Genomic DNA, 27,965 nt, shown 5'->3' on the forward strand with positions numbered 1-27,965 from the left:
AGGAAAACCTAAAATCAACTACATCAGGCTAGACTAACTGTAGACAAACGGACGAGAATCCCTGGTGCCGCCTTTTTATTTTGGCTTCCGATTTTGAAAGTTGTATACGGAAAATCTAAATTAAGTTTTGTTTTTTATGTTCCTGTTTTTCGTGATCACCGCTTTCAAATAAGATTGATCTTAAATATATTTTGACGACTTCAAAAGAAATGTTAAGTTTTAATGTTAAAAACTTGAAGTCGATAATCATCTCATGTGTGGTGGAAACATCACCCGACCACACGTTTCAGGAACACAGATTGAGCCATGTCATGTGTACATGCATAAGTGATGAAACTGATGATGTCAGCATGAATATTTCGTTTTAAAAAAATTTAAATGTTTTATCTCTTAAATAAAATTTTTGACTAAAAAACCGTTTTCATCATTAAATCCGTCACTACGAGATCTTCGAAAGTAGATCTCATATCGATATGTTTTGGTAATTTTTTGGGGGTTAAAAATATTGCACATAAATTATCATCATGATTACAGTAAAGTTGCCATGATATATTTCAACTACTTTTTTTACCTATAAAGTAAATATTGACATGTTATAAAAAAGGAATTAAGAAACTAAACTTACCATGTTCAATTAATAAAATTTGTCATGATCCATGAAATAATTTTGACATGGTTCATAAGTACAAAAAAGTATACGGTCAATTACTTTAAAATTTGAAAAATGCATGGTCAATGGCTTAAATTTGCCATGGAGCATAAATTAAAATTGTCATGCTGAATTACTTAAATTTGCCATGATGCATGCACTAAAGTTTGTCATGGTTCATAAAAAAATCGTGTTCCAAATACTAGAATTCCCATGGTGAAAATACTAAATTTGCCATGATCTATAAACTCAACTTACCATGATGAATTACGAAAAGTTGACATGATCCATGAATTAAAATTTACATGGTTAATTACTAAAATTAGCCATCATCAATTTATAAAAATTGATGTCGAAAATAGTAGAACTATAACGGTAGCTTTAAATCTAGAAGAAAAAAATAGATGAAACATGTCGTGGCAATTTTATTATAAACACTATAGCAACTTCAGCGTAAATGTCATGTTAACTTTTGGTCCAACAAAAAGGTCGTCGAAACATATTAATATGGCATCAAGTTTTGAAGATCTCGTCGAGACGAATTTAATGATGAAAAAACGATTTTTTATTTAAGAGATGAAACGTTTTTAAGTTCAAAAAACCAAAATGATTCTGTTGATGTCATATGTTTGATGCGGCAAGATGGATGGTTATAAAGGCGTGTGAATCATATTATCTCATGTCACACGTGTGGGCATTATCATTTAGGTAAACTTAGTACGAGCAAGCGATACCAACTAATTTTTTATGTGTACAACGGATAGAAAAAAACTTAAAATTATACTTCTGAAACCGGTTGAAACTCGATAATTTTAGATGAAAAAAATGGAACTTTAATCATTGAAACGTAAAGTTTATTATGGCATCATGTGGGATCCAACTACTACGCAAATCACGAAACAAATCAAACGGCAGTAGGACTTGGATGAGTGCCCCACACCTGCGAATTTTCATACACAAACACCGCAGAAAGCGAGTGATCTAAAACGTGGACAAACACCGCAGAAAGCGAGTGATCTAAAACGTAAGGACGCAGACCCTCTCTAGTTACAAGCAGACCATCCCTAGTTATAATTCAACCAGAGTTCCAGCCAACAAAAGCGATATCCAACACTAGAATGATAGGACTTAAAACTGACACCATTACAACACCACACAAGGAAGTACTCCCTCCGTTTTAAAATAATTATCGTAAATTTATAACTAAATTAATACAAATTTTATATTAAATGGACGGCATTTATTTTAAAACGAAGGAAATAACATTTTTAAACTACAAGCAATACTTACAAAGTTAAACATGAGACCAGGCCAAAGATAACAAAACTCAAACAGGGAGCAAACAAATGAGAATCTCCACTTCTTCCTTTAGCCACCTACGATCTAGACAACTCTAGGGCGTCAAATCGAGCCGCATTGAAAATTTCACTTGCTACTCGTTCGAGCAATTTTTACACCCCAATATTATTTCCCTTTACCTTTCCTTGTTTGTCTACAACATTGACCAAGAGTTAATCAAAGCACAAGAGCTATGAACAATCAGAAAACGATCCAACACTCTCTTGCGTTCAAAGCATATTTCATCCCAAAATTTCTAGATACACTATATCATAACGGATATGCCAACTAAAAGCATCAATTTTCTTTTCTTTACCATGTTAAGCAATCCAAAAAGGAAACATAGTTTTCATAAAATTAAACAGAGGTATCACATGAATCTAAGCAATGTTAGAATTAATGGGCTTGCCCCATCTATAAAATTCTGAAATATCAAATGAACCCATGAGTAAAATGGCAAATGATGATGTGGTGGTGCTAAAAGTATAGTCTCATACCGCTAGTTAAGAAAGAGTTGTACTTCTTTATATAGTGAGTTCTTCCAACCACTCTAATTGTGTGTTGAGAAGAGAAAGGAGATGACCAAACACGCGCCTCGCCTAGCCGGGCCGGGCGGCGCATACGTGCGACATGCGCATGAATGATCCATTGCTTTGTGGGCGCATGACTTCCTTTTACCGTTTTATTTTTATATCTTGGCATGCAAGTTGAGTATTTCTTGTCCGATAAGTATACGACTTGAAAACCAAGTCGGTTTGAGATCGTGATCGCGACATGGTACCGACTTTGGTCCTCCTATATATACTGCTTACCGTGGTCGGCCAAAGACACACAGAAAACATCTAGGATTTTGCCTCGTCTCACAACTTGTGTCGCCGTCATAGTCTACCTCATCTCGAACGTCGGCATGCATCAGCATGCGAGAGAGCAGGTCTCAGGAACCGTTCGTCCTTGTGATCCTGCACTGGGAGAGGACGGATTAGGTTTTTAGGAAGCGCTTTGCGCGACTGCTCAAATCCTTTACCACAGGACGTCTACCGTCCAAATCGGACGGTGCTACTCAACGTCATCTTCATCGACATCAACAAAAGATCATCGCCAACATCATCATCAACACAGTCGCTCCTGCTGCAACTAACGAACAGTACGTTACTCGTAATCTGTTAATGTTCCTCGTTGTAGTTGCTACTTCGTGTGCGGTGATGATCTGCATGTTCGGTTGCTCTTCTAGATTGCTAGAGTATTGCATGCTATCTTCTGTTTTGGTCATGCATTATTTATTCAAATTAATCATGAACTTGTCTAATCTTCCAACAATCCAAAAACCTAATTGTAAGCAATTTCCTCAATTAACTATGGCTAGATTTGTTGGTGCACCTAGGCCGGATAAGTTCACTGATCTGCACTTCAAGAGGTGGGAAGTGAGATCCACGCTCTGGCTTACCGCTCTGAAAGTTTTCCATGTTAGTGCTCGCATGCTAGAGGGACCTTCTGATGAAGATCAGAGAAAGTTCCAGGAAGCCAACACTATGTTTGTGGGATGCGTTTTGAGTGTTCTTGCTGACCGTCTATGTGATATGTACATGCACATACAAGATGGAAATATAGTGTGGGTGCACTGAAAGCTAAATTTGGTGCGACAGATGCAGGAAGTGAACTATACATCATGGAGAATTTTTACGACTACAAGATTGTGAATAACCGTTATGTGGTTGAACAAGCTCATGAGATACAATGTATTGTGAAGGAACTGGAACTTCTTAAGTGTGATCTACCCGATAAATTTGTGGTTGGGTACATGATTGCAAAGTTGCCTCCTTCATGTAGAAACTTCGCCACTTCTCTGAAACATAAGAGACAAGAGATATCAGTTGAAATCTGATTGTATCTCTTGATGTTGAAGATAAAGCTCGGGCTAAAGACACAACTGAGAAAAGGAGGCGAGGTTCAGCCTACTACCAGCATGGTACAAAGGTACCCACAGAACAAGAACAAAGGAAAGAACAAGCTTGTTTTCAACAAGCCTATAAAGACCACTGCCTTCAAGAAGAAGAAGTTCAACAAGGTTGAGCTAGAGTGCTACGCCTATGGGAAGCTCGGACACTTTTCCAAGGAATGTCTAGAAAATGCAGACCGCAGAGGGAAAACGAACTCTAAGATTCTCAACATGGTGACCGCTAGCAATACTGATGGGTATGGTAATTTACCTATTGTGCTTTTAGTATTTCAATCATCTTCATGGTGGATTGATTCAGGTGCTAACGTTCATGTGTGTGCTTACGTCTCTTTGTTTACTTCTTATCAGGTTGCAAGGGGTTCGACCGTACTAATGGGGAATGGGTCGCATGCTTTTGTTCGTGGCATTGGCACGGTGGATCTGAAGTTCACTTCGAGAAAGATCGTGCAACTAAGGAACGTGCAACATGTCTTTACTATGAATAAGAATCTAGTTAGCGGCTCCCTTCTATGTCGAGATGGGTTTAAGGTAGTTTTACAGTAAAATAAAGTAATCGTGTCGAGATTTGGACAATTTATAGGCAAAGGCTATGAGTGCGGAAGCTTTTCCGCTTTTCCCTTTCAGATTTTTGCAATAAGTGAGTAAACCAAATTTGTGCTAGTATTAATGATGATACAAGTGTTTGGCATTCTCGTTTATGTCATATTAATTTTGGTTTAATGTCTCGGCTATCCAGTATGAGTTTCATTCCTAATTTCATGCTTGAAAAAGGTTCTAAGTGCCATAGTTGTGTGCAATCGAAGGAACCTCGAAAGCTTCACACGACTGCCGAGGAAAAAAACTTGGCACCTCTAGAACTCATACATTCTGATCTATGTGAGATGAATGGTGTGTTGACAAAACGTGGAAATAGATATTTCATGACATTGATTGATGATGCGACTAGATTTTGCTATGTTTATTTGTTGCAAACTAAAGATGAAGCTCCAGATTACTTTAAGATCTATAAAGGTGAAGTTGAAAATCAACTAGAGAGAAAGGTCAAGCGTCTTAGGTCGGATCGTGGTGCAGAGTATTTCCCCAAAGTATTTGATGAATTTTTGTGAGGAACATGGTATCATTCATGAGAGGACGCCTTCCTATTCGGCCCTATCAAACGGGGTTGCCGAGAGGAAAAACCGCATGGTGACTGACTTGGTGAATGCCATGTTAGACACTGCTGGTTTATCTAAGGCATGGTGGGAGGAGGCTTTGTTCGCTGCATGTCATGTCCTGAATAGAGTTCCTAACAAAAAAACCTTATGAAGAGTGGGTCGGGAGAAAATCATCACTTTCTTATTTGCACACTTGGGGGTGTTTGGCAAAGGTGAATATTCCTATCCATAAGAAACGCAAACTTAGGCCAAAGACGGTGGATTGTGTCTTTTTGGGTTATGCTCAGCAGAGCATTGCTTATAAATTTTTAGTAGTTAAATCTGAGGTTCCTGATATGCATGTAGATACTATAACGGAATCTCATGATGCAACATTTTTTGAGAATATATTTCCTATGAAAGATATGCATATCATTGCTAGATTTTCTTGTGAGATAAATTCTGAATCTAGTACATTTGATGATTATATTGAACAAACACCCGAGGAAGTCCGTGAGAAGGATAACGATGAAGCTCCCGTAAGGAGCAAGAGACAAAGGATTGCAAAATCCTTTGGTGATGATTTCATCATATACGTACCTTGTGGATGATACTCCCAAGTCTATTGAAGAGGCATATGCAGCTCTGGATGTAGATGATTGGAAATAAGTTGTTCATAATGAGATGGACTGAATTCTTTCTAATGGAACTTCGGAGTTAACTGAACGACCTTATGGTTGTAAACATGTGGGTTGTAAATGGGTGTTCAAAAATAAGTTAAGGCCTGATGGTACTATTGATAAGTACAAGGCGCGACTTGTGGCCAAGGGCTACACTCGAAAAGAAGGCAAATATTACTTTGACACCTATTCACCTGTTGCTAGAATAACCACTCGGGTGATACTTTCCCTGGTTGCCTCTTATGGTCTGATCATTCATCAAATGCATGTAAAGATAGCTTTCCTACATGGAGAGTTGGAAGCGGAAATTTATATGGATCAGCCTGATGGGTTTGTGGTAAAAGGAGAAGAGAGAAAGGTGTGCAAGTTGTGAAAATCTTTGTATGGTATGGAACAAGCACCTAAGCAATGGCATGAGAAATTTGAAAGAACTGTGACTTCTGCGGGATTTGTCATTAACAAGGCTGGTAGGTGTGTCTACTATCGCCGTTGTGGAGGCAATAGTGTCATATTATGTTTGTATGTGGATGGCATATTGATCTTTGGTACAAACATTGTTGCAATCAATGAGGTCAAGTGTTTTATATCAAAGAGTTTTGACATGACAGAGCTGGGAGAGGTCGATGTGATCCTAAATATCAAACTTATTAAGGATGAGAGTGGGATTACTCTAACACAATCTCACTATGTTGAGAAGGTCTTGAGCCGTTTCGACTTTATGGATAGCAAGCCTTCTCCAACACCTTATGATTCCAGTGTGACACTTAGAAAGAACAAGAAAGAAACGAGAGATCAATTAAGATACTCTCAAATTGTCGGTTCACTCCTGTACCTAGCTAGCACTACAAGACCAGACATATATTTTGCTGTGAGCAAACTGAGTAGGTTCATGTCCAACCCGGGTAATGATCATTGGCATACACTAGAAAGGGTCTTGCAATATCTGAGAGGTACTATGAGTTATGGAATTCACTATTCAAGGCACCCAGTGTGCTAGAAGGATATAGTGGTTCAAATTGGATCTCCGATGTTGATGTACTCTACGCTACAAGTGGGTATGTATTTACTCATGGAGGTGGTGCAGTGTCATGGAGGTCTTGCAAGCAAACCATATTGACAAGGTCAACTATGGAAGCAGAACTAACTCCTTTAGACATAGCCACTGTTGAGGCAGAATGGCTGCGTGAACTCTTGATGGACTTGCGTGTGGTTGAAAAAACCGTACCGGCAATTCTTATGAATTGTGACAACCAAAGGTTATCGCTAAAGTGGATAATTCTAAGGATAATGCAAAGTCATCAAGACACGTGAAGATACATTTGAAATATATCAAGAAGTTGAGAAACTCCGGAGTAATAACTGTTATGTATATTCAAACAAACAATAACCTGGTAGATCCTTTTACAAAACGACTATCACGAAATGTGATAGATATTGCATCGAGGGAGATGGGTATGATACCCATAGATGTTATACCATAGTAGTAACCCAACCTTTGTGATCGGATATCCCGAGAATTAGGACCTGGGAAGAACAAGCTATTGGTTAACGGAGGAGAGTAATAAGTGAGCGTCTCTAAGTGAAGATGCAAAATTCTCGGAGCTGTAAGGTTGAAGTGTTGTAAGGCAGGTTGGCAACATGCCTTAATGTGATTCTACTGGATATTATAACAAAGATGTTGTCCTAGAGAGAAATCTTGAAAGAACACTCCTATATGAGCTCCGATTGTACAACATTGCAATCTAGGAGATTTGGGTAATCTCTAGTAAGCTCACGAAGAGACCAAGGAGTATGACGTATATGCTCCAAACCGCGGGGTAGCCTACTGGCAGCCAGTTACTGGTTAAGACTTTGAGTGAAACCTGTTCACACAAAACTAGCAATTCAGGCATAGTCTGTTGTCAAGTTGTGGATGGATGTAGCTTAAAGTTCTCGGCAGAAGTTCAACTTAACAGTCTCTGCTGAAACAATGGTATACTATTAAACTAGTGGAGAGAAAAGGCAAATCATTAAATGGGTATTTGAGATCTGGTGGGGGACTGTTAGAATTAATGGGCTTGGCCCATCTACAAAATTCCGAAATCTCAAATGAGCCCATGAGTAAAATGGCAAGTGGTGGTGCTAAAAGTTTAGTCCCATACCGCTAGTTGAGGAAGAGTTGAACCTCTTTATATAGTGAGTTCTCCCAACCACTCTAAGTGTGTCTTGAGAAGAGAAAGGATAAGACCACATGCACGCCTCGCTTCGCCTGGCTTGGCCGGGCCGGGCAGCGCGTACGTGCGACATGCGCGTGAATGGTCCGCCAAATTTTGGTTCGTTGCCTTGCGGGGGCACAACTTCCTTTTGCCGTTTTATTTTTATGTCTTGGCAGACAAGTTGAGTATTTCTTGTCTGGTAAGTATACGAGTTGGAAACCAAGTCGGTTTGAGATCATGATTGCAACACGGTACCGACTTTGGTCCTCCTATATATATACTACTGACCGTGGTCGGCCAATGACACACCAAAGACATCTAGGGTTTTGCCTCGTCTCACAACTTGCGCCATCGTTGTAGTCTATCCATATCGAACGCCAGCGTTCTTTGGCGTGCGAGAGACAAGGTCTCCTGAACCGTTCGTCCTTGCGATCCTGCACCGGAAGAGGATGAATTAGGTTTTTCGGAAGCACTTTGCGCGACTCCTCAAATCCTTCACCACGGGTCGCCTACCATCCAAGTCGGGCGGTGCTACTCATTGTCGGCTTCATCGAATCTGATGTCTACTACGCAACCTTCTCCTTGTAGACGTTGTTGGGCCTCCAAGTGCAGAGGTTTGTAGGACGGTAGCAATTTCCCCTCAAGTGGGTGACCTAAGGTTTATCAATCCGCGGGAGGCATAGGATGAAGATGGTCTCTCTCAAGCAACCCTGCAACCAAATAACAAAGAGTCTCTTGTGTCCCCAACACACCCAATACAATGGTAAGTTGTATAGGTGCACTAGTTCGGCGAAGAGATGGTGATACAAGTGCAATATGGATGGTAGATATAGGTTTTTGTAATCTGAAATTACAAAAACAGCAAGGTAACTAGTAACGAAAGTGAGCACGAACGGTATTGCAATGCACGGAAACAAGGCCTAGGGTTCATACTTTCACTAGTGAAGTTCTCTCAACAATGATAACATAATTGGATCATATAACTAGCTCTCAACATGCAACAAAGAGTCACTCCAAAGTCACTAATAGCGGAGAACAAACGAAGAGATTATTCTCGGGTATGAAACCACCACAAAGTTATTCTTTCTGATCGATCTATTCAAGAGTCCGTAGTAAAATAACACGAAGCTATTCTTTCCGTTCGATCCATCATAGAGTCCGTACTAGAATAACACCTTAAGATACATATCAACCAAGACCCTAATGTCACCTAGATACTCCATTGTCACCTCAAGTATCCGTGGGCATGATTATACGATATGCATCACACAATCTCAGAATCATCTATTCAACCAACACATAGAACTTCAAAGAGTGCCCCGAAGTTTCTACCGGAGAGTCAAAACGTGTGCCAACCCATATGCATAGGTTCCCAATGTCATGAAACCCGCAAGTTGATCACCAAGACATACATCGAGTACTCACATGAATATCCAAATGTGTGCCAACCCATATGCATAGGTTCCCAATCTCACAAACCCGCAAGTTGATCACCACAGATAGACACGTGCAAGACATACATCAAGTATTCTCAAAGACTCAATCCAATAAGATAACTTCAAAGGGGAAACTCAATTCATTACAAGAAGGGAGAGGGGGAAGAACATGATAAGATCCAACTATAGTAGCAAACCACGCGATACATCGAGATCAAGACATCTCAAGAACACGAGAGAGAGAGAGAGAGAGAGAGAGAGATCAAACACATAGCTACTGGTACATACTGTTGGGGATATTATTTGCGGTTTGACCCGCCCTAGTTGGGCTGGGTCACCAAGTGGGCGACTCATCCTTTGGCGATTCAAGCTTGGGCCCAGTAGGCCCACGAGCTGAATGGTGGTTCAAGATCCACGTGGAGAATCAATTACTGGGGAGTTCTCCAGTCTTGGAAAGCACGGCGATTTAGAGATAGAAAGGATCACGACTTATGCTATGGCAAGGACTCTTGTAAACCCTAAGGGCTCAACCTGTATATAAAGGCGAGTCCCTAGGGAAGAGAGGATAGGTTAAGAAATCATCGAGAGCTAGGTCAGGCGAGTTACACCCTCTTTATAATCGAAACATCATCAATACAACACAAAGAAGGACATAGGATTTTAACTCCTCATGAGGGGCCAAACCTGGGTAAATCTGAGTCCCGCTCCCGTTCAACCCCTTTGAGTCGCCACCAAGGTGCGATGGCTCCATCATTAAGTCCTTTCACTAGGACTTCTGTCGTGACAAAACCACGACAGTTGGCGCCCACCGTGGGGCCTACGCACGGTGGAGTTGAGTTCTTGAAGGGAGCCCTACCAGGGTCAGGGAGCTACGCGGCTGGGCTCATGACCCAGAGCCGCCGCAGAAAGTACTACATCGACAACTCGCTGTGGGGGCCCGAGGCCGATTTGATCGAATCCGGCTACAGAGTCCCCTTCGGCAAAGTCAACATGTTCATGGGCATGGTTGGTGCACCCATGCCTGAGTCGTACATCTTCACCGACACCGTCGAGCCGGCCAGGTATGTCTGTCCCGTTGCGCTGCCAAGCCTGACGCGCCCAGTCTTCGTTGGCTTCACGCATGGCTCCGATGAACCAGAGCGATCGGCGGCTCAGGAGACCACGCCGGTCAACACTGACGATGAGTCATCCATGGGTGGCACAGATTCAATCCAGTCCCTTCACGAAGGCTGCCTCGGAGATCTATCGCTGGCAATGGATCCCGAAGTCCTCGAACGGACCCGCCGACAGATCGTCGTATACATGGCGGGGGCAACACAGTCCCAGCAAAACACTGCAGGCAACAACGAGGCTGGTGAACCATCCAAAAGCCTAGCTGCGGTCCTGGTGGACCTGTCGGTGGAGATAACGAGGATTATGGCGACCCCTATGACGGTAGAAAATTAAGGAGCAATAAACGCCAAGTTGGCAAAGCTGCGAGATGAGATGGCGAAGGCCCAGCGAGATGCAGAAGCGGAAGCCGCCAGGATTGAGACTCGGCAAGCTCAGATCACCGCGAAGACGACCCGTCTGAACACCGAGAATTGGCGACTTGAAAGACATTAGCGCGCGTCCGACGCTGTCCATCAGAGGAGGCACCAGGGGCGTTTACCCCCTGATCTGAACCCTACCCGCCTTTTCGACACTCCGCGCACCCCCGGGGCAGGAACCGTTCCAGGAGGAGGGCCGGCCCAGCCACCAAACCCGCCACCTCAGCCAGCAGATGATCGCGTTCCCCGTTTCTAGACACCTCAGGGCCACTTCTCCAACCCCATGGACAACGTGCTCGCCGCGAGTCGCCACTTAGAATCCCTTCCGATTCATGGCAACACCCCGGCTAAAATAGAATCAAGAAACGCCATTGATATGTTGAAAACGGCGGTGGTCCAGAACGCACAATTCTCACACAACCTCGATCGGATGCACTCCACCCCCCAGGTGAGCCGCACCAAAAGCCGGCCGGAGGACCAACCTGCCATAACCAGCGGACTGCGACACCTACCTCAGGGTAACCCGTCTGACCATCGGGACCCTCTCGCCCGCAACGCCTTTGGTGCGACGGGCCAGGATCAACAGGGCAACATCCAACCCCACCCAGCACCACTTAGCGGAGGCGGCAGGAAAGTCGGGGTGCCATGCTTGGCCCTTGCCTTGCGCAATGAGTGAATGCAAAATGACTTTAAAGGACCAAGGAAGGTGCCCAACTACACCCCAGACCTTGAGCCGGCATCATGGGTTGAGAGTTACGAACTCACGATGGACATGCTCGACGTAAGTGAAGCAGTCTGTGCCAGGTACTTTATGATGATGCTCGAAGGGACGACACGCACTTGGTTGAAAAACCTGCCACCCAACTCCATCCAGACTTGGGCTGAACTGAAGGAACGTTTCATCAAAAACTTTCGAGGAACTTGCAAATGCCCAATGACGATCGTCGACTTACAGCATTGCGTTCAGCACCCCGATGAGTCGGCCCAGCACTGGACGCGGCGGGTTGCAGAAATCATCCACTCGTCACACGGCATCACGGCGGCTCAGGCCGTGCTGATCCTGGAGAAAAACTGCCACTATGAGACCTTGGTACAGAAGCTGGGGCGACTCAAGCGCAAGGTCCAGGATATGGGCGAATTGATGGACACCCTCACCCGGTACGCCGAAGCAGGCGATACTAAAGATCCAGGAGAGGACGGTAGCCAGGCCAACTCGCCGAGGAAAGGCGAGTCGTCCAAGAATCACTCCTGGTTTCAGGGACGCGCCCACCATAATCATGGTGGAAATGGCAAGAGAAGGCAGCAGGAAGGATCCACGGACTTCGTCGCCAACACCAATGCTAACAATGGCAACCAGCGCCATAAGAAGAGGGGTTACAGTGGCAATAAGCCGCATAACTATAACGAGATACTTAAGGCCCCCTGCCCACATCACGCCACGGCGGAAGGATCGGCGACTCACTCTTGGGAAGATTGCTACGTAATGCAAGAATTTCGGGCGGAGGCACTCAAGAAAGGCCAAACCGGTGACCAGAGCCAACGACAGGAACAGTTCGGTGCACCTAATCAACGCCAGAACCCGTTCAGCGGTTTTCCCGAACCAGGGGCCTAGGGCGGCTCGCAACCAAGCAGTGGCCAGTACCATGTGCATAACCAGCAGCGGTATAACCCGCCCAGAGTGTTTCAGCAGCCACCCCCGCAGGGGGCTCCCCAGGGGCGAGATGATAATTGCGGATTCCGCAGCAATCCCAAACAATTAAACAGTAGACAATACCATGTGTTCACCACCAGTGCCTGTAAGCGAGACAAGAAAGTGAAGCACATGACGTATAGCGTGTCCGACCCGACGCTCCCCAGGTACCTCCATTGGTCTAAGGAGACTATCTTTTGGAGTAGGGAGGACCACCTGCCCAGAATCGACAACCCCGGCGACTTAGCATTGGTCGTGGCCCCCCAAGTCGAGGGATATACCCTTTCGAAGATTCTTATGGATGGAGGTAGCAGCATCAACATACTATATTTCGACACCTTTCGAAGGATGAACCTCTTGGAAAAAGACCTAGTGCCGTCAACCACGGTATTCCACGGCATCGTCCCGGGTAAGTCGGCATATCCAATTGGGTGGGTCAAACTTAACGTGGCTTTTGGTACAACATCCAATCACAGGAGTGAGTCGCTCATATTTGAGGTGGTTAAGCTAAAGAGCCCTTACCATGCGTTGTTCGGGCGGCCGGCTTACGCCCGGTTCATGGCTCGCCCCTGCTATGTCTACCTTAAAACTCAAGATGCCTGGCCCTAAGGGACCCATCACGGTCGATGGTGACAGGAGGATAGCAAAGGAGTGTGAGGAAGGAGATGTGGCTTACGCGGAAATCACGTGTGCTGCAGAAGAACTCAAGTATCACCAAGCCAATGTTGACCCGGCGGACATGTCGCCCCTCAGGAAGCCAACAACTGATGCTGAACCGCTCCTCAAGTTTAAGCCAACCGATGACACTAAGATGGTGGACTTTACTCCCGGCGATTCATCCAAGCAGTTTACTATCGGGGCGGGTCTGGATCCCAAATAGGAAAGCGCGCTCATCGAATTCATCCGCGAGAATCGGGACATCTTCGCATGGAAACCTTCTGACATGCCTGGTGTGCCGAGATAATTCGCTGAGCACCATCTTAATGTTGACCCTAAAGCAAAGCCGATTCAGCAATATCTTTGCAGGTTTAATGAGGAGCGACGCAAGGCGATCAGAGAAGAAGTCGCCCGTATTTTGGCCGCCGGATTTATCGTTGAGGTCTTCCACCCTAAATGGTTGGCTAACCCGGTCCTGGTGCTCAAGAAGAATGGCACTTTCAGCATGTGCATCGACTACACCGACCTCAACAGAGCTTGCCCAAAAGATCCTTTCGCCCTTCCCCGCAATGATCAAATCATTGATTCAGTTGCAGGCTACGAGCGTTTGTGCTTCTTGGACGCCTACTCCGGATATCACCAAATGAAGATGGTTGTGGAAGATCAGGAGAAGACATCTTTCATAACCCTGTTTGGGGCTTTTTGCCATGTATCAATGCCATTCGGGCTCAAGAGCGCTGGGGCGACTTACCAGCATTGTATCCAAAACCAGCTCCGCGGCCAAATCGGTCGCAACGTCCACGCTTACGTTGATGACATCGTGGTTAAATCTCGCAAGAAGGAGACGCTCTTGGAGGATCTCAAGGAAACCTTTGACAATCTGCGGGTGTAACAGATGAAGCTTAATCCCACCAAATGTGTCTTTGGCGTTCCCGTAGGAAAGCTTTTGGGTTTTCTGGTGTCCAAACGCGGCATTGAGGCCAACCCGGACAAAATCGAAGCAATTACTTCGCTCGGCAAACCAGCGAATATCAATCAAGTTCAACGCATGGCGGGTCGTATTGCGGCCTTGAGTCGCTTTATAAGCCGCCTGGGGGAGAAAGCCATCCCCCTCTATCAGTTGCTTAAGAAAGCTGATCGTTTTGTTTGGACGGACGAGGCCAACGAAGCTTTTGAAGCTCTGAAGTAGCAGCTGGTCAACCTGCCGGTTCTGGCCGCCCCGACTGAAAAGGAGCCTATGCTTCTATACATCGCGAATACCAAGGCATCGAGCGTGGTAGTGGCTGTCGAACCGGAGGAAGAAGGAAAGGAATACCCGGTACAGCGCCCGGTGTATTTTATCAGCGAGGTGCTAACCCTCTCCAAACAACGTTATCCGCATTGGCAGAAGTTGGTTTATCGGGTTTTTATGGCGAGTCGGAAGCTAAAACATTATTTCCAAGAACATGCTATCACGGTGGTTAGCTCCGCCCCTCTTGGGGACATCATCCAGAATCGAGAAGCAACGGGGCGACTCGCCAAATGGGCGATTGAGCTTGGGCCGCACCACGTGCGGTATACGCCTCGCACGACTATCAAGTCCCACGCATTGGTCAACTTCATCAATGATTGGACCGAGTTGCAGATTCTGGAAGATAGGCCTGATCTCATGTACTGGACTATTTATTTTGATGGGTCTAGGCAATTGGAAGGCTCGGGGGCTGGCGTGGTGTTGATTTCACCCCAGGGAGACAAGTTCTGTTATGTTCTCCGACTCATGTTCCCGTGTACCAATAACGCTGCGGAGTATGATGCCCTGCTTCATGGTTTGCGACTCGCGAAGAAGATGAAGCTCACACGCGTCAGATGTTTTGGTGACTCCGATCTGGTGGCTCAACAAGTTTCAGGTACATGGGATTCCCGGGACCCCTGCTACTGCAACAAAAGACCTTCCAACGGCGCTAGAAACACGTGCTGATGGGAGACTGTTCTTGCCTTGATACTCCTCAGCAACGGCACCAGGAATCCTTCTGCTACGGCTACGCCTTTAGGGACTTCCTAGGCAAATATGCCAAGGATTTCCCCGTGGCCTTGGAGCCTTGCGTTGGTGTTCCCTCGAAGCGGAAAGGGTGATGTAGCGCAGCGGTGGTAAGTATTTCCCTCAGTTTTGAGAACCAAGGTCTCGATCCAGTGAAGGAGTATCACAAGTGCCTGCACAAACACAAAAACTTGCTCCCAACGCTATGAAGGGGTTGTCAATCCCTTATAGATTGTTTGCCAAGTGTGAACTGAAAGCAACAAAGTAACAAATAAAAGTAAAAGCGAAAGTGGAAACGATAGGTGTGAATAGACCCGGGGGTCGTAGTGTTCACTAGTGACTTCTCTCATGAAAGCAAGTAGACAGTGGGTGAACAAATTACTGTCGAGAAATTGATAGAGCCGCACAAAGTCGTGACGTCATCTATGGCAATGATTATATCTATATGCATCACGTCCAAAACAAGTAGACCGATACTTTCTGCATCTACTACTATTACTCCACACGTCGACCGCTATCCAGCATGCATCTAGTGTATTAAGTCCAAAAGAACAGAGTAACGCCTTAAGCAAGATGACATGATGTAGATGGAAAATCTCATATCTACGACAAAGCCCACCTTGTTACCCTTGATGGCAACTACACGATGTGTGCCTTGCTGCCCCTACTATCAATGGGAATGGTCACCACACGGTATGAACCCAAAACCAAGCACTTCTCCCATTGCAAGAATCATAGATCTAGTTGGCCAAACAAAACCCAAGACTCGGAGAGACTTACAAGGATATCAAATCATGCATATAAGTAATCAGCAAAGACTCAAATATATATCATAATCTGATCACAAATCCACAATTCATCGGATCTCGACAAACACACCGCCAAAGAAGATTACATCGGATAGATCTCCATGAAGATCATGGAGAACTTTGTATTGAAGATCCAAGAGAGAGAAGAAGCCATCTAGCTACTAACTACGGACCCGTAGGTCTGAAGTGAACTACTCACGAGTCATTGGAGGGGCGATGATGATGATGAAGAAGCCCTCTAACTCCAAAGTCCCCTCCGGCAGGGAACCGAGAAGGGTCTCCAAATGAGATCTCGCGGAAACGGAAGCTTGCGGCGGCGGAAAAGTGTTTTCGTGGATTCCCACATTTTTCTGTATTTTAGGGAATATATAGGCGAAGGAGCTAGGTCAAGGGGGCACCAGGGAGGACACAGGCCTGCTAGCCGCCGCCCCCTAGGTGGGCCCCCTGTAGCTCTCCTGGCTTGGCCCTTAGGCCCCCTGATCTTCTTTCGTTCGGGGAAAATTTATTTCGGGGATTTTATTCCGTTTGGACTCCGTTCCAAAATCAGATCTGGAAAGAGCCAAAAACACAGAAAAACAGGAACTGGCACTTGGTACTGAATTAATAAGTTAGTCCCAAAAAAGATATAAAAGGTACATAAAACATCCAAAGATGACAAGATAACAACGTGAAACCATAAAAAATTATAGATACGTTTGAGACGTATCAAGCATCCCCAAGCTTAACTCCTGCTCGTCCTCGAGTAGGGAAGTGATAAAGAATGAATTTTTGATGCTTTCATGCTACCTAGCATAGATGTCCTTTGTAACTCCTCTTATGTGAATGTTCAGATCCATTAGATTCAAAACAATAGTTTGCTATTGACGTGGAAACAATAATACTTCAAGCAAACTAGCAAGGTAATCATGAACTTTAAAATAACAAGGCCAAAAGAAAGTTATCCCTACAAAAGCATATAGTCTGGCTATGCTCTATCATCATTGCACAACGAATTTAAATCATGCACAACCCCGGTATTGGCCAATTAATTGTTTTCACACCTTTACTTTCTCAAACTTTTTCAACTCTCACGTAATACATGAGCGTGAGCCATGGTTTTAGCACTATAAGTGGTGTGGAGTGTGGTGGAGGTTGCAAGACAAACAAGGAGAAGATGATCACATTAACTAGGCATATCAATGAGCTGTGGAGATGCTCATCAATAGATATCAATGTGAATGAGTAGGGATTGCCATACAAATGATGCACTAGAGCTAAGAGTATGTGAAAGCTCTTAAAGAAAACTAGTGGGTGTGCATCCAACTTGCTTGCTCACGAAGACCTAAGGCAATTTTGAGGAAGCCTATCATTGGAATATTCAAGCCAAGTTATGTAATGAAAATTTCCCACTAGCTATATGGTGGTGACAAAACGAGAGACTCTCAATCAGGAATATCATGGTGCTTAATATGCACAAGTGTGGAAGGATAGTAGCATTGTCCCTTCTCTCTTTTTCTCTCTTTTTTGATGGGCTCTTTGGCCTCTTATTTTTTTTGGTGGGCATCTTTGGCCTCTTTAATTTCCTCACATGGGACAATGCTCCATCAATGATGATCATCACACTTACAACTCAAAACTTAGAGCAATAATGACTCAATATGGAATGCCTTCGGTAGTGTACCGTGGCAATGATCTAGCATGGCATAGACATTAGTGGAAACATCATGCTAGCTATCTTACGATCATGCAATGGCAATGTAGACATGGTGGCACATGTCATGGTGCTAGTTGCATGGCAATATGTCTCGGAATAGCTTTGAAAAGGCCATAGTAGGTAGGTATGGTGGCTGTTTTGAGGGAGGCTAATGGTGGGTTTTGTGCACCGGCGAAAATTGCACGGCACTAAGAAGATAGTGATGGTGGAAGGTGAAAGTGCATCTAAACCATGGACTCAACATTAGTCATGAAGAACTCATATACTTGTTGCAAAAAATTTATTAGTAGTCGAAGCAAAGCATTCAACGCATACTCCTAGAGGAAGGGTTGGTAGGTATAAACCATCGCGCGATCCTGACCGCCACGCAAAGGATGACAATCAATAGACTAATCATGCTCAGATTTCATCACACAGCGGTTCACCATACGTGCATGCTACGGGAATCACTAACTTCAACACAAGTATTTCTAGATCCACAACACCTTACTAGCATAACTTCAATATTAGCATAACCACAACTCAAAACTAATTGAGACGAATCAAACTTCTCTAACTATTCAATGCACATGAAGGTGGAAGTTTTCATATCCCTTTGGATAACTACCCCTTTTGAGACTACTTTAATAGCATAGATCAACTACCAAGCCATGCATCGCCGTGCTCTAAAAGATATAAGTGAAGCACATAGAGAAAAATCAACTAGCTCAAAAGATATAAGTGAAGCATATGTGAGCTGAATTGTCTACCAAGGATATAAGTGAAGCTCAACAAAATCACGGTGAGTGCATGTCTCTCTCTCTTGGTGTGCAGCAAGGATGATTGTGACACAACAAAAATAAAAGACTCCTACGATACAATACGCTCCAAGCAAAACACATAACATGTGGTGAATAAAAATATAGCCCCAAGTAACGTTACTGATGGATTTGAAGACGAAAGAGGGGATGCCTTCCCGGGGCATCCCCAAGCTTAGGCCTTTACGACATCCTTGAATCTCTTAGGGTGCCTTGGGTATCCCCAAGCTTGAGCTCTTGCCACTCTTTATCTTTTTGTCCATAAGAACTTCACCCAAAACTTGAAAACTTCACAACACAAAACTTAAACACGAACTCGTGATAACATTAGTATAAGAAAGCAAACCACCACTTCCTTAGGTACTATAGCAAACTTAAATTCTACTTATGCTGATGTTGGGTTACTGTATTTTCAATCTTCCATGGCTAATACCCCCCGATACTATCCATAGTTTCTTCAAAATAAGCAACCAACACAACAAAAACAGAATCTGTTAACAGCACACCAGTCTATAGCAATCTGTATACTTCGTATACTTCTGGTACTTCAAAAATTCTGAAAAATTACGACAGTCTGAAGCATTTGCGTAGCAATCATCAGCAGAAAGAATCAACTCAAAAGCTCTTACAGAAAAAAAATCTTTTCGTGAGCAGAAAATTTATTTTTTTCCACCATGACCAAACGATCATCCCCAAGACTAATCATAGCGGTTTTGCTTGGCACAAACGCAAAAAGAAACACAAAAAAACACAATCATAACAGAATTATGAAAGTGTGGAAAACACAAAATAGAAAGAAAAGGATAGATTCGTTGGGTTGCCTCCCAACAAGCGCTTTTGTTTAACGCCCTTAGCTAGGCAAAAGGTGATGGAATCACGTATAGTCATCTTTGGTGGTCAAACCATAAGTAGCCCTCATCATAGATTCATAAGGCAATCTTATTTTCTTTTTAGGAAAGTGCTCCGTGCCCTTCTTTAGAGGAAATAGAAATCTAATATTCCCTTCCTTCATATCGATGATAGCACCAATAGTCCTTAGGAATGGTCTACCAAGAATAATGGGACATGAAGGATTGCAATCTATGTCAAGCACAATGAAATCCACGGGTACATAGTTCTTATTTGCAACAATAAGAACATCATTGATCCTTCCCATGGGTTTCTTGATAGTAGAATCCGCAAGATGCAAATTAAGAGAACACTCTTCAATCTCATGAAAACCAAGAATATCACATAAAGACTTTGAAATCGCGGAAACACTAGCACCCAAATGACACAAAGCATTGCACTCATAGTTTTTATCTTGATTTTAGTAGGTTCCCACTCATCATGAAGTTTTCTAGGTATAGAGACTTCTAGTCCGAGCTTCTCTTCAATAGATTTCATCACAGCATCTACGATATGCGCGATAAAGGCTTTGCTTTGGCTATAAGCATGTGGAGAGTTTGCAAAGGATTGCATCAAAGAAATGCATCCAAACAAGGAGCAATTATCATAATTGAATTCCTTGAAATCCAAAGTGGGAGTTTCATTACTACCCAAAATTTTGATTTCTTCTACTCCACTCTCCACACCTTTATCATCAAGATGGGTGGACTCCGAATCATTGGGGCGTTTTTCAACCAAAGTGGATTCATATCCAGCCCCTTCATCAATAGGTTTGACACACGAAAACAAAGATTCAAGAGGAGTCACACCAAGCACTTTAAGATCTTCGTGATTTGCATCACTAGAACGCACCCTTTTAAACCATTCATGCCTAGCGCGCATTTGGGCGGTTCTTTCTTTGCTCTCATTCATGGAGACACGCATAGCTTTCAAAGTTTCATCCAAGTTGACCTTGGGAGGAGCGCATCTAACTTTCAAAGCATCAATATAACAAGACATCCTATCAACGCTCTTAGCCAAATCGTCAATTTTGAGTAGTTTTTCCTCTATGGACGCATTGAAAATCTTTTGAGAGTTGATGAACTCTTTGATATTACTCTCTAAATCAGAGGGTAATTTTTTGTGATTTCCGTAAGTGTTGTTGTAGGAATTGCCATAATTGTTAGAGGAGTTACTAGGAAAAGGCCTAGGAACATAGTTTCCTCTAAAAGCATTGTTGTTGCCAAAATTGTTCCTACCAACAAATTTAACGTCCAAACTAGCGTTGCTACTCTCAATCAAGGAAGATAGTGGCATGTCATTAGGATCTAAAGGAGCGTTTCTACTAGCAACCAGATTCATCAACTCGTCCATCTTAGCACTAAGCGAGTTAATTTCTTCTATAGCGTGTACCTTTTTGCTAGCAGGTGACCTTTCAGTGTGTCATTGAGAGTAGTTGGTCATGATATTGTCTAGGAGTTTTGTAGCGTCTCCTAACATGATTTCCATGAACGTTCCACCTGAGGCAAAGTCCAAGATATTGCGAGAAGAGAAATTCAAGCCATCGTAAAAGATTTGTATAATCATCCACAAACTCAAACCATGAGTGGGACAATTTCTAATCATAAGCTTCATCCTCTCCCAAGATTGTGCAACGTGTTCATGATCAAGTTACTTGAAATTCATGATATCGTTACGTAAGGAGATGATCTTAGCCGGCGGAAAATACTTGGATATGTAAGCATCTTTGCACTTATCCCAAGAATCGATACTATTTTTAGGCAAAGAAGAAAACCAAGTTTTTGCGCGATCTCGCAACGAGAAAGGAAAAAAGCTTCAACTTAATCACGTCATTATCCACATCTTTTTTCTTTTGCATATCGCAAATATCAATGAAGGTATTGAGATGGCATGCGGAATCTTCACTAGGAAGCCTAGAGAATTGCTCTTTCATAACAAGATTCAACAAAGCTGCGTTGATTTCATACGATTCCGCACTAGTGGCAGGAGCAATCGGAGTACTAATAAAATCATTATTATTGGTACTCGAGAAGTCGCAAAGTTTGGTGTTTTCAGCCATGATGACTTCAACAAACAAACAAGAACCCAAGCAAGCAAGAAAACCGGCAAAGGAAAAATGGAAAAAAGGCAAAAGGCAAAAGAAAACGGCAAAGGAGAAAGGCAAATGAAAACGGCAAATGTGAAGTGGGGGAGAGGAAAACGAGAGGCAACTCGCAAAAAAGTAAATGCAGGAGATGAGTTTGTGAGACCTACTTGGATAGATCTCTCCTTCCCCGACAACGGCGCCAGAAATACTTCTGCTACTGCAACAGACGACCTTCCAACGGCGCCAGAAACACGTGCCGAATTGCCTTGATACTCCTCAGCAATGGCACCAGGAATCCTTCTGCTACGGCTACGCCTTTAGGGACTTCCTGCGCAAATATGCAAAGGATTTCCCCGTGGCCTTGGAGACTTGCGTTGGTGTTCTCTTGAAGCGGAAAGGATGATATAGCGCAGCGGTGGTAAGTATTTCCCTCAGTTTTGAGAACCAAGGTATCGATCCAGTGAAGGAGTATCACAAGTGCCTGCACAAACACAAAAACTTGCCTCCAATGCTATGAAGGGGTTGTCAATCCCTTATAGATTGTTTGCCAAGTGAGAACTGAAAGCAACAAAGTAATAAAGCAAAGTAAAAGCAAAGTGGAAACGATAGGTGTGAATAGACCCGGGGGGCGTAGTGTTCACTAGTGGCTTCTCTCATGAAAGCAAGTAGACGGTGGGTGAACAAATTACTGTCGAGCAATTGATAGAACCGCGCAAAGTCATGACGTCATCTATGGCAATGATTATATCTATAGGCATCACGTCCAGAACAAGTATACCGATACTTTCTGCATCTACTACTATTACTCCACACGTTGACCGCTATCCAGCATGCATCTAGTGTATTAAGTCCAAAAGAACAGAGTAACGCCTTAAGCAAGTTGACATGATGTGCATGGACAATCTCATATCTACGACAAAGCGCACCTTGTTACCCTTGATGGCAACTACACGATGTGTGCCTTGTTGCCCCTACTGTCACTGGGAAAGGTCACCACATGGTATGAATCCAAAACCAAGCACTTCTCCCATTGCAAGAATCGTAGATCTAGTTGGCCAAACAAAACCCAAGACTCGGAGAGACTTACAAGGATATCAAATCATGCATATAAGAAATCAGCAAAGACTCAAATATATATCATAGATAATCTGATCACAAATCCACAATTCATCGGATCTCGACAAACACACCGCCAAATAAGATTACATCGGATAGATCTCCATGAAGATCATGGAGAACTTTGTATTGAAGATCCAAGAGAGAGAAGAAGCCATCTAGCTACTAACTACGGACTAGTAGGTCTGAAGTGAACTACTCACGAGTCATTGGAGGGGCGATGATGATGATGAAGAAGCCCTCCAACTCCAAAGTCCCCTCTGGCAGGGCACCGGGAAGGGTCTCCAGATAAGATCTCGCGGAAACGGAAGCTTGCGGCGGTGGAAAAGTGTTTTCGTGGATTCCCTCATTTTTTCTGTATTTTAGGGAATATATAGGCGAAGGAGCTAGGTCAGGGGACGCCAGGGAGGCCACAAGCCTGCTAGCCGCCGCCCCCTGGTGGCGGATAGGGGGCTTGTGGGCCCCCTGTAGCTCTCCTGGCTTGGCCCTCAAGCCCCGTGATCTTCTTCCGTTCGGGAAAAATTTATTTCGGGGATTTTATTCCGTTTGGACTCCATTCCAAAATCAGATCTGAAAAGAGCCAAAAACACACAAAAAACAGGAACTGGGACTTGGCACTGAATTAATAAGTTAGACCCAAAAAAGATATAAAAGGTACATAAAACATCGAAAGATGACAAGATAACAACGTGAAACCATCAAAAATTATAGATACGTTTGAGACATATCAACCCCTGATTGCGGCTTACAAAAGGGCTGTGTTCGATGTGGCGGGTTATTTCCATGGTTATCAAGTCGACTATATCGACCTACGACTTAACGAAGGAGCCGATGCCCTCTCGCGTCTCGGCTCGCAACGTAAGCCGGTTCCTCCTAATGTGTTTCTGGATATTCTACATAATCCTTCCGTGAGGTCGCCCTCGGAAGAAGAATTGGCGATACGAGATCCCGAGTCCCAGTTTGTGGCGGCTCTCCGTGTTACGCCGGAATGGGTTCTTCCTTAATTGGCGTACCTCACACGAGGCGAGTTACCTTCGGATGAGGTGTTGGCCCGTCAAATCGTTCGTCGGAGCAAATCCATGGTCATCATCAACGGCGAGTTATATAAGCGAAGTACTTCTGGGGTATTTCAAAGATGCGTTTCTTCTGATGAAGGGTGCATAATTCTGAACGAGATCCATGCCGGGGATTGCGGGCATCATGACGGGTCACGTTCCCTGGTCTCCAAGGCGTTCTGACATGGATTCTTTTGGTTGACGGCTCATGCGGATGCAGAAGAGATAGTTCGTCGATGTGACGGCTGTCAACGTTTTGGACGACAGACTCATGTGCCAGCTCAAGAATTAAGGATGATCCCTATCACTTGGCCTTTCGCGGTCTGGGGGTTAGATATGGTTGGCCCTTTTAAGATGTCATCCAATAAGAAAACTCATCTGCTGGTGGCGGTTGATAAATTAACCAAGTGGGTCGAATCAGAGCCTGTTGGCAGTTGTGATGCAGAAAAAGCCGTCAAATTCTTGAAAAAGTTGATATTCCGGTTTGGATACCCACACAGCATTATCACTGATAATGGTACCAATTTATCACAAGGGGCGATGCAAGAGTTTTGCAACCGGGAGCACATCCCGCTTGATGTGTATGCGGTTGCTCATCCCCACTCTAATGGGCAGGCCGAATGGGCGAATGGGGAAGTACTACAAGGAATCAAGCCCCAACTTATGGTTCCCCTGGAGCGCACCCGAGGGTGTTGGGTTGAGGAGTTGCCTTCGGTATTATGGAGCATTCGAACCACCCCGAATTCTTCTATGGGTTTTACTCCTTTCTTCCTGGTGTATGGAGCATAAGCCGTTCTTCCCAGTGACATTAGGCATGACTCGCCCAGAGTCGCCGCTTATGTGGAGCAGCATAATGAGTTGGCACGTCAGGATTCTTTGTATACTTTGGAGGAAGCACGCGATTTGGCTGCCTCCCGATCGGCTATCTATCAGCAAGATTTGCGGCGTTATCATAGCCGCCGGGTCAAGAGCCGAGCTTTTCAGGAGGGCGACTTAGTGGTCCGTTTGATCCAAGATTGCACTGGCATGCATAAGTTGTCACCACCATGGGAAGGACCGTTTGTCATCAGCAAAAACCTTCGCAACGGGTCATACTATTTGGTGGATCTTAGGCCCGTATTGGCCAACCATGGAGGCTGAGTCAACTCGCCCTTGGAACATAGCCCATCGGCGGCCTTACTACACTTGAGCTATTGGCTCCGCTTTTTCCTTTCTCTCCCATCTTTTAAGATTGTAAGTCTCTCATTTATATAAAGCAATAAAGTCGATACCCACGAATTCTGGGTTTTTCCTACCACTTCATCTTCTTGAAAGCATGGATCTTTATTGTTCGTCGATAAGTCGCCCAAACATGGACGCTATCAATACCAGAGAGCATAAGTCGCCATGTTGCACTTATTACAACACTGGGTATCGATAAGCCAAAGAGGATCAAGTCGCTACACGCGCACGATTCAAACATGGGCACCTTATATGATTCTGAGGATTAGGCCGGCTTACTTGGGGGCTATCGGCCCCAAGTCGTTTTGTGGTAAGAGCGTATACGCTTCTACAATCCTATCACCGGTCTTTCCCCTAATCATAGGTCACTTGGGGGCTTCCTCTCACTGAGATCAGCCTAATTACCCATTTGACTAGAGAAAAATTACCGCACTAGAAATGGTTATACTGGACTATGTGTTGGCCAAATCGCCATATGGACCCATGAACTCTTGGCGAGTCAATCCACTATTTGGACCCTGAACTTACCTTGGTTAAAACATGCATGGTACCGGCTAGCGCCCCACATGGAAAATAGAGAAACCATTGGTTCATCGAACCTGCTTCACCGAAGCTTGACTCGCGCGTGATCAGCCGGTCTAAATACTTGAGCTTTTTTATACAAAAAGTCTCCCTTGGGTAGCACTTGAGTTTGTCTAACTCGTCCTATCCTGTTGTGACTTGAATGAGCCGACGAAATTCTTACCCTAACCTTCCTGGCACTGCCACGAGGTTTTCTTTATATAATTCGCCAGAACACCTTGAGTCGGCTATTATTTATTATCATCCATTACTCATTGAGATGGTTTGATGTATGTTTTTGTTAGCTCAACAGGTTAGTGATCAAAATATTTACTGACATGGCGGGTCAAGCATCATAGGCGCCCCAAGGGTGGCACAAGGTTTTTTAAGGATCACAGTAGAGTTCCGCAACAGGCATAAGCAAGGGATTGTTTTCTAAAATAACCTATTACATGGCTCGGATGGCCAAATCAGTAAGATCTATTCTGCTGGTGCCTCCGGGTCAACTTGCCCTGAACTCTGGCCGACTTCAAGTTGTAAATCGCCCAGTACCCAATTACACTTGGATAGAGCAGCAAATTCGTCTTCATCATTCAAAAATGCCGAGAGATCCGCCTCCAAATCAAAAGGGTTTTTGGGCCGACGAGGAGTCAAGCTGGTTGTCACAAAGGTTGGCGGGTTTACATAGGCGGCTTGGTACTTTGATAAATCCAAGCTTGCTGCTAGCTGAGTCGCCGCCGAGCGTGATTCCCCGACGACACGCTGGTAATCATCTTGAGTAAACTCATACTCGTCGTCCTTGAGCTGTGGGAAGCCTGCTGCTACTTCTTCGGGTTTCAGTTCTAGAGCATACACCAAACACCGACTCAACGTAGTCAGCGCCCCTTTCCGGGCGGCTGATCGGGTTAGCTCACCTATTTGAGGCGGAAGGGTAGATAAGCAGCCAAGCATCTTTTTGATTGATGTGATTGGTTCCTTGGCGCCCATCACTGCCTTCACGGTCATCATGCTCCCAGTATACAGCTGTTCAGTTAGTGCGTAAATCGCCTTTAACTTCAAGATACAGTCGTCTTGAAGGTTGGCGGCTCTCGGGCCTGCATGAGGGACAATAATGGTTAGTGCTTTTTTTCAAACTAATTTTTTCTTTTAAAAGATACAAAACCAGGGATTCCTTCTTACCAAAGATGGCCTGTGTCATGTTGGAGATATGTTTCTTTAAACCGGCTAGCTCTTGTTGCACGGCTTCCAGTTTTGTTTCAGCCATTTCCGCTCGCTTTAGCGCGGTGGCCTGATCAGCTTGAGACTTCTTGTTGGCGGCTTTCAGCTTTTCCATATCAGCTAAGATGACCTCGTATTTTTCTTCTGCTTTAGCGTGCGCGTCTTGCTGGTCGGCTAAACTTTTCTTTAAGCCGCCCAACGTCGACTCAGCTTGGGCCAGATATTCCTGTTGTCGTGGGTATAAGCCTGACAGTAGATGTGTAGGGTACGAATGAGATGGGCAGAGTCCTAGCTACGGCGAGGTTATATGAGTTTAGGCCCCTCTGCGGTGGAGGTAACAACCCTACGTCTCAGTGCTCTCGGAGCTTGTTACCGAGTGTGATATGGAGTACAAAGATTTGCTAACCCCTTTACCAGTGGAGGAGGGCGGCTTATATAGAGTGTGCTGCCCTCCACAACGGTTCTGATTCAAGGGTGGAGTAGTGGCAATTGAATGCATACGTTATAGGTAACGTATGCTCTAAATGCTAGTAAATGCACCCGGAAACGTACAGCAGTTTCCCTCCAAAGAGGTTACGATGTACCGAGTGTATCCAGTCGGTAGGCCCGGTGCTCTCCGAATGTTAGTCTCCGACTGGATGATTCTGGGCCTGTTACCGACTGGATGATGGGGGCACCTTAATTCAGTCGGGGCATACTTAAGGTCATGTCCCTTGTGTGGGGTAGTCCTTGGGTAGGACATGTAGGGCAGGCCTATGACCCTACCCTAGGACTATGACCCCATCATTAGTCCCCGAATGGATTGAGGTTGAAACGCCGAAGCAGTGCTCGAGGTTCAGATCCGACTGGACTAGGTTCGGCTTGGGCGTTGCTTGCCTCTATCCATTTTATCTCTCCTGACCAATGATCCGAGTGGAGGTGTTTTGCGAAACAGACTGTCGGGAACCGAGTGCTTTCGCGGCATCTTTTGATGCGACCGGTCAACTGACAGCGGCGGATTTTCCGGGATCTCAAATTTCGGGTTCCACGTGCTTAGCGGGGACGGCGTCAGCGCGCTCGAGTAGCGCCTGACTCCTGGATCCTCGCGCCTTCAACTCCTCCACTGATATCGCCGCGGCTGGTTGGCAGATAAGATTTCGGGCCCGCTCGCCAGCGACCCAGTCGGTGCTCTATTTAACTCTGGGCGACGAGACCCTTCGGTTACGCTCGCCGAATCCTTTGCTCTTGCCTGCTCCGTCTT

This window comes from Hordeum vulgare, chromosome 3H, assembly GCF_904849725.1.
Source record: "Hordeum vulgare subsp. vulgare chromosome 3H, MorexV3_pseudomolecules_assembly, whole genome shotgun sequence".
NCBI classification, from domain to species: Eukaryota; Viridiplantae; Streptophyta; class Magnoliopsida; order Poales; family Poaceae; genus Hordeum; species Hordeum vulgare.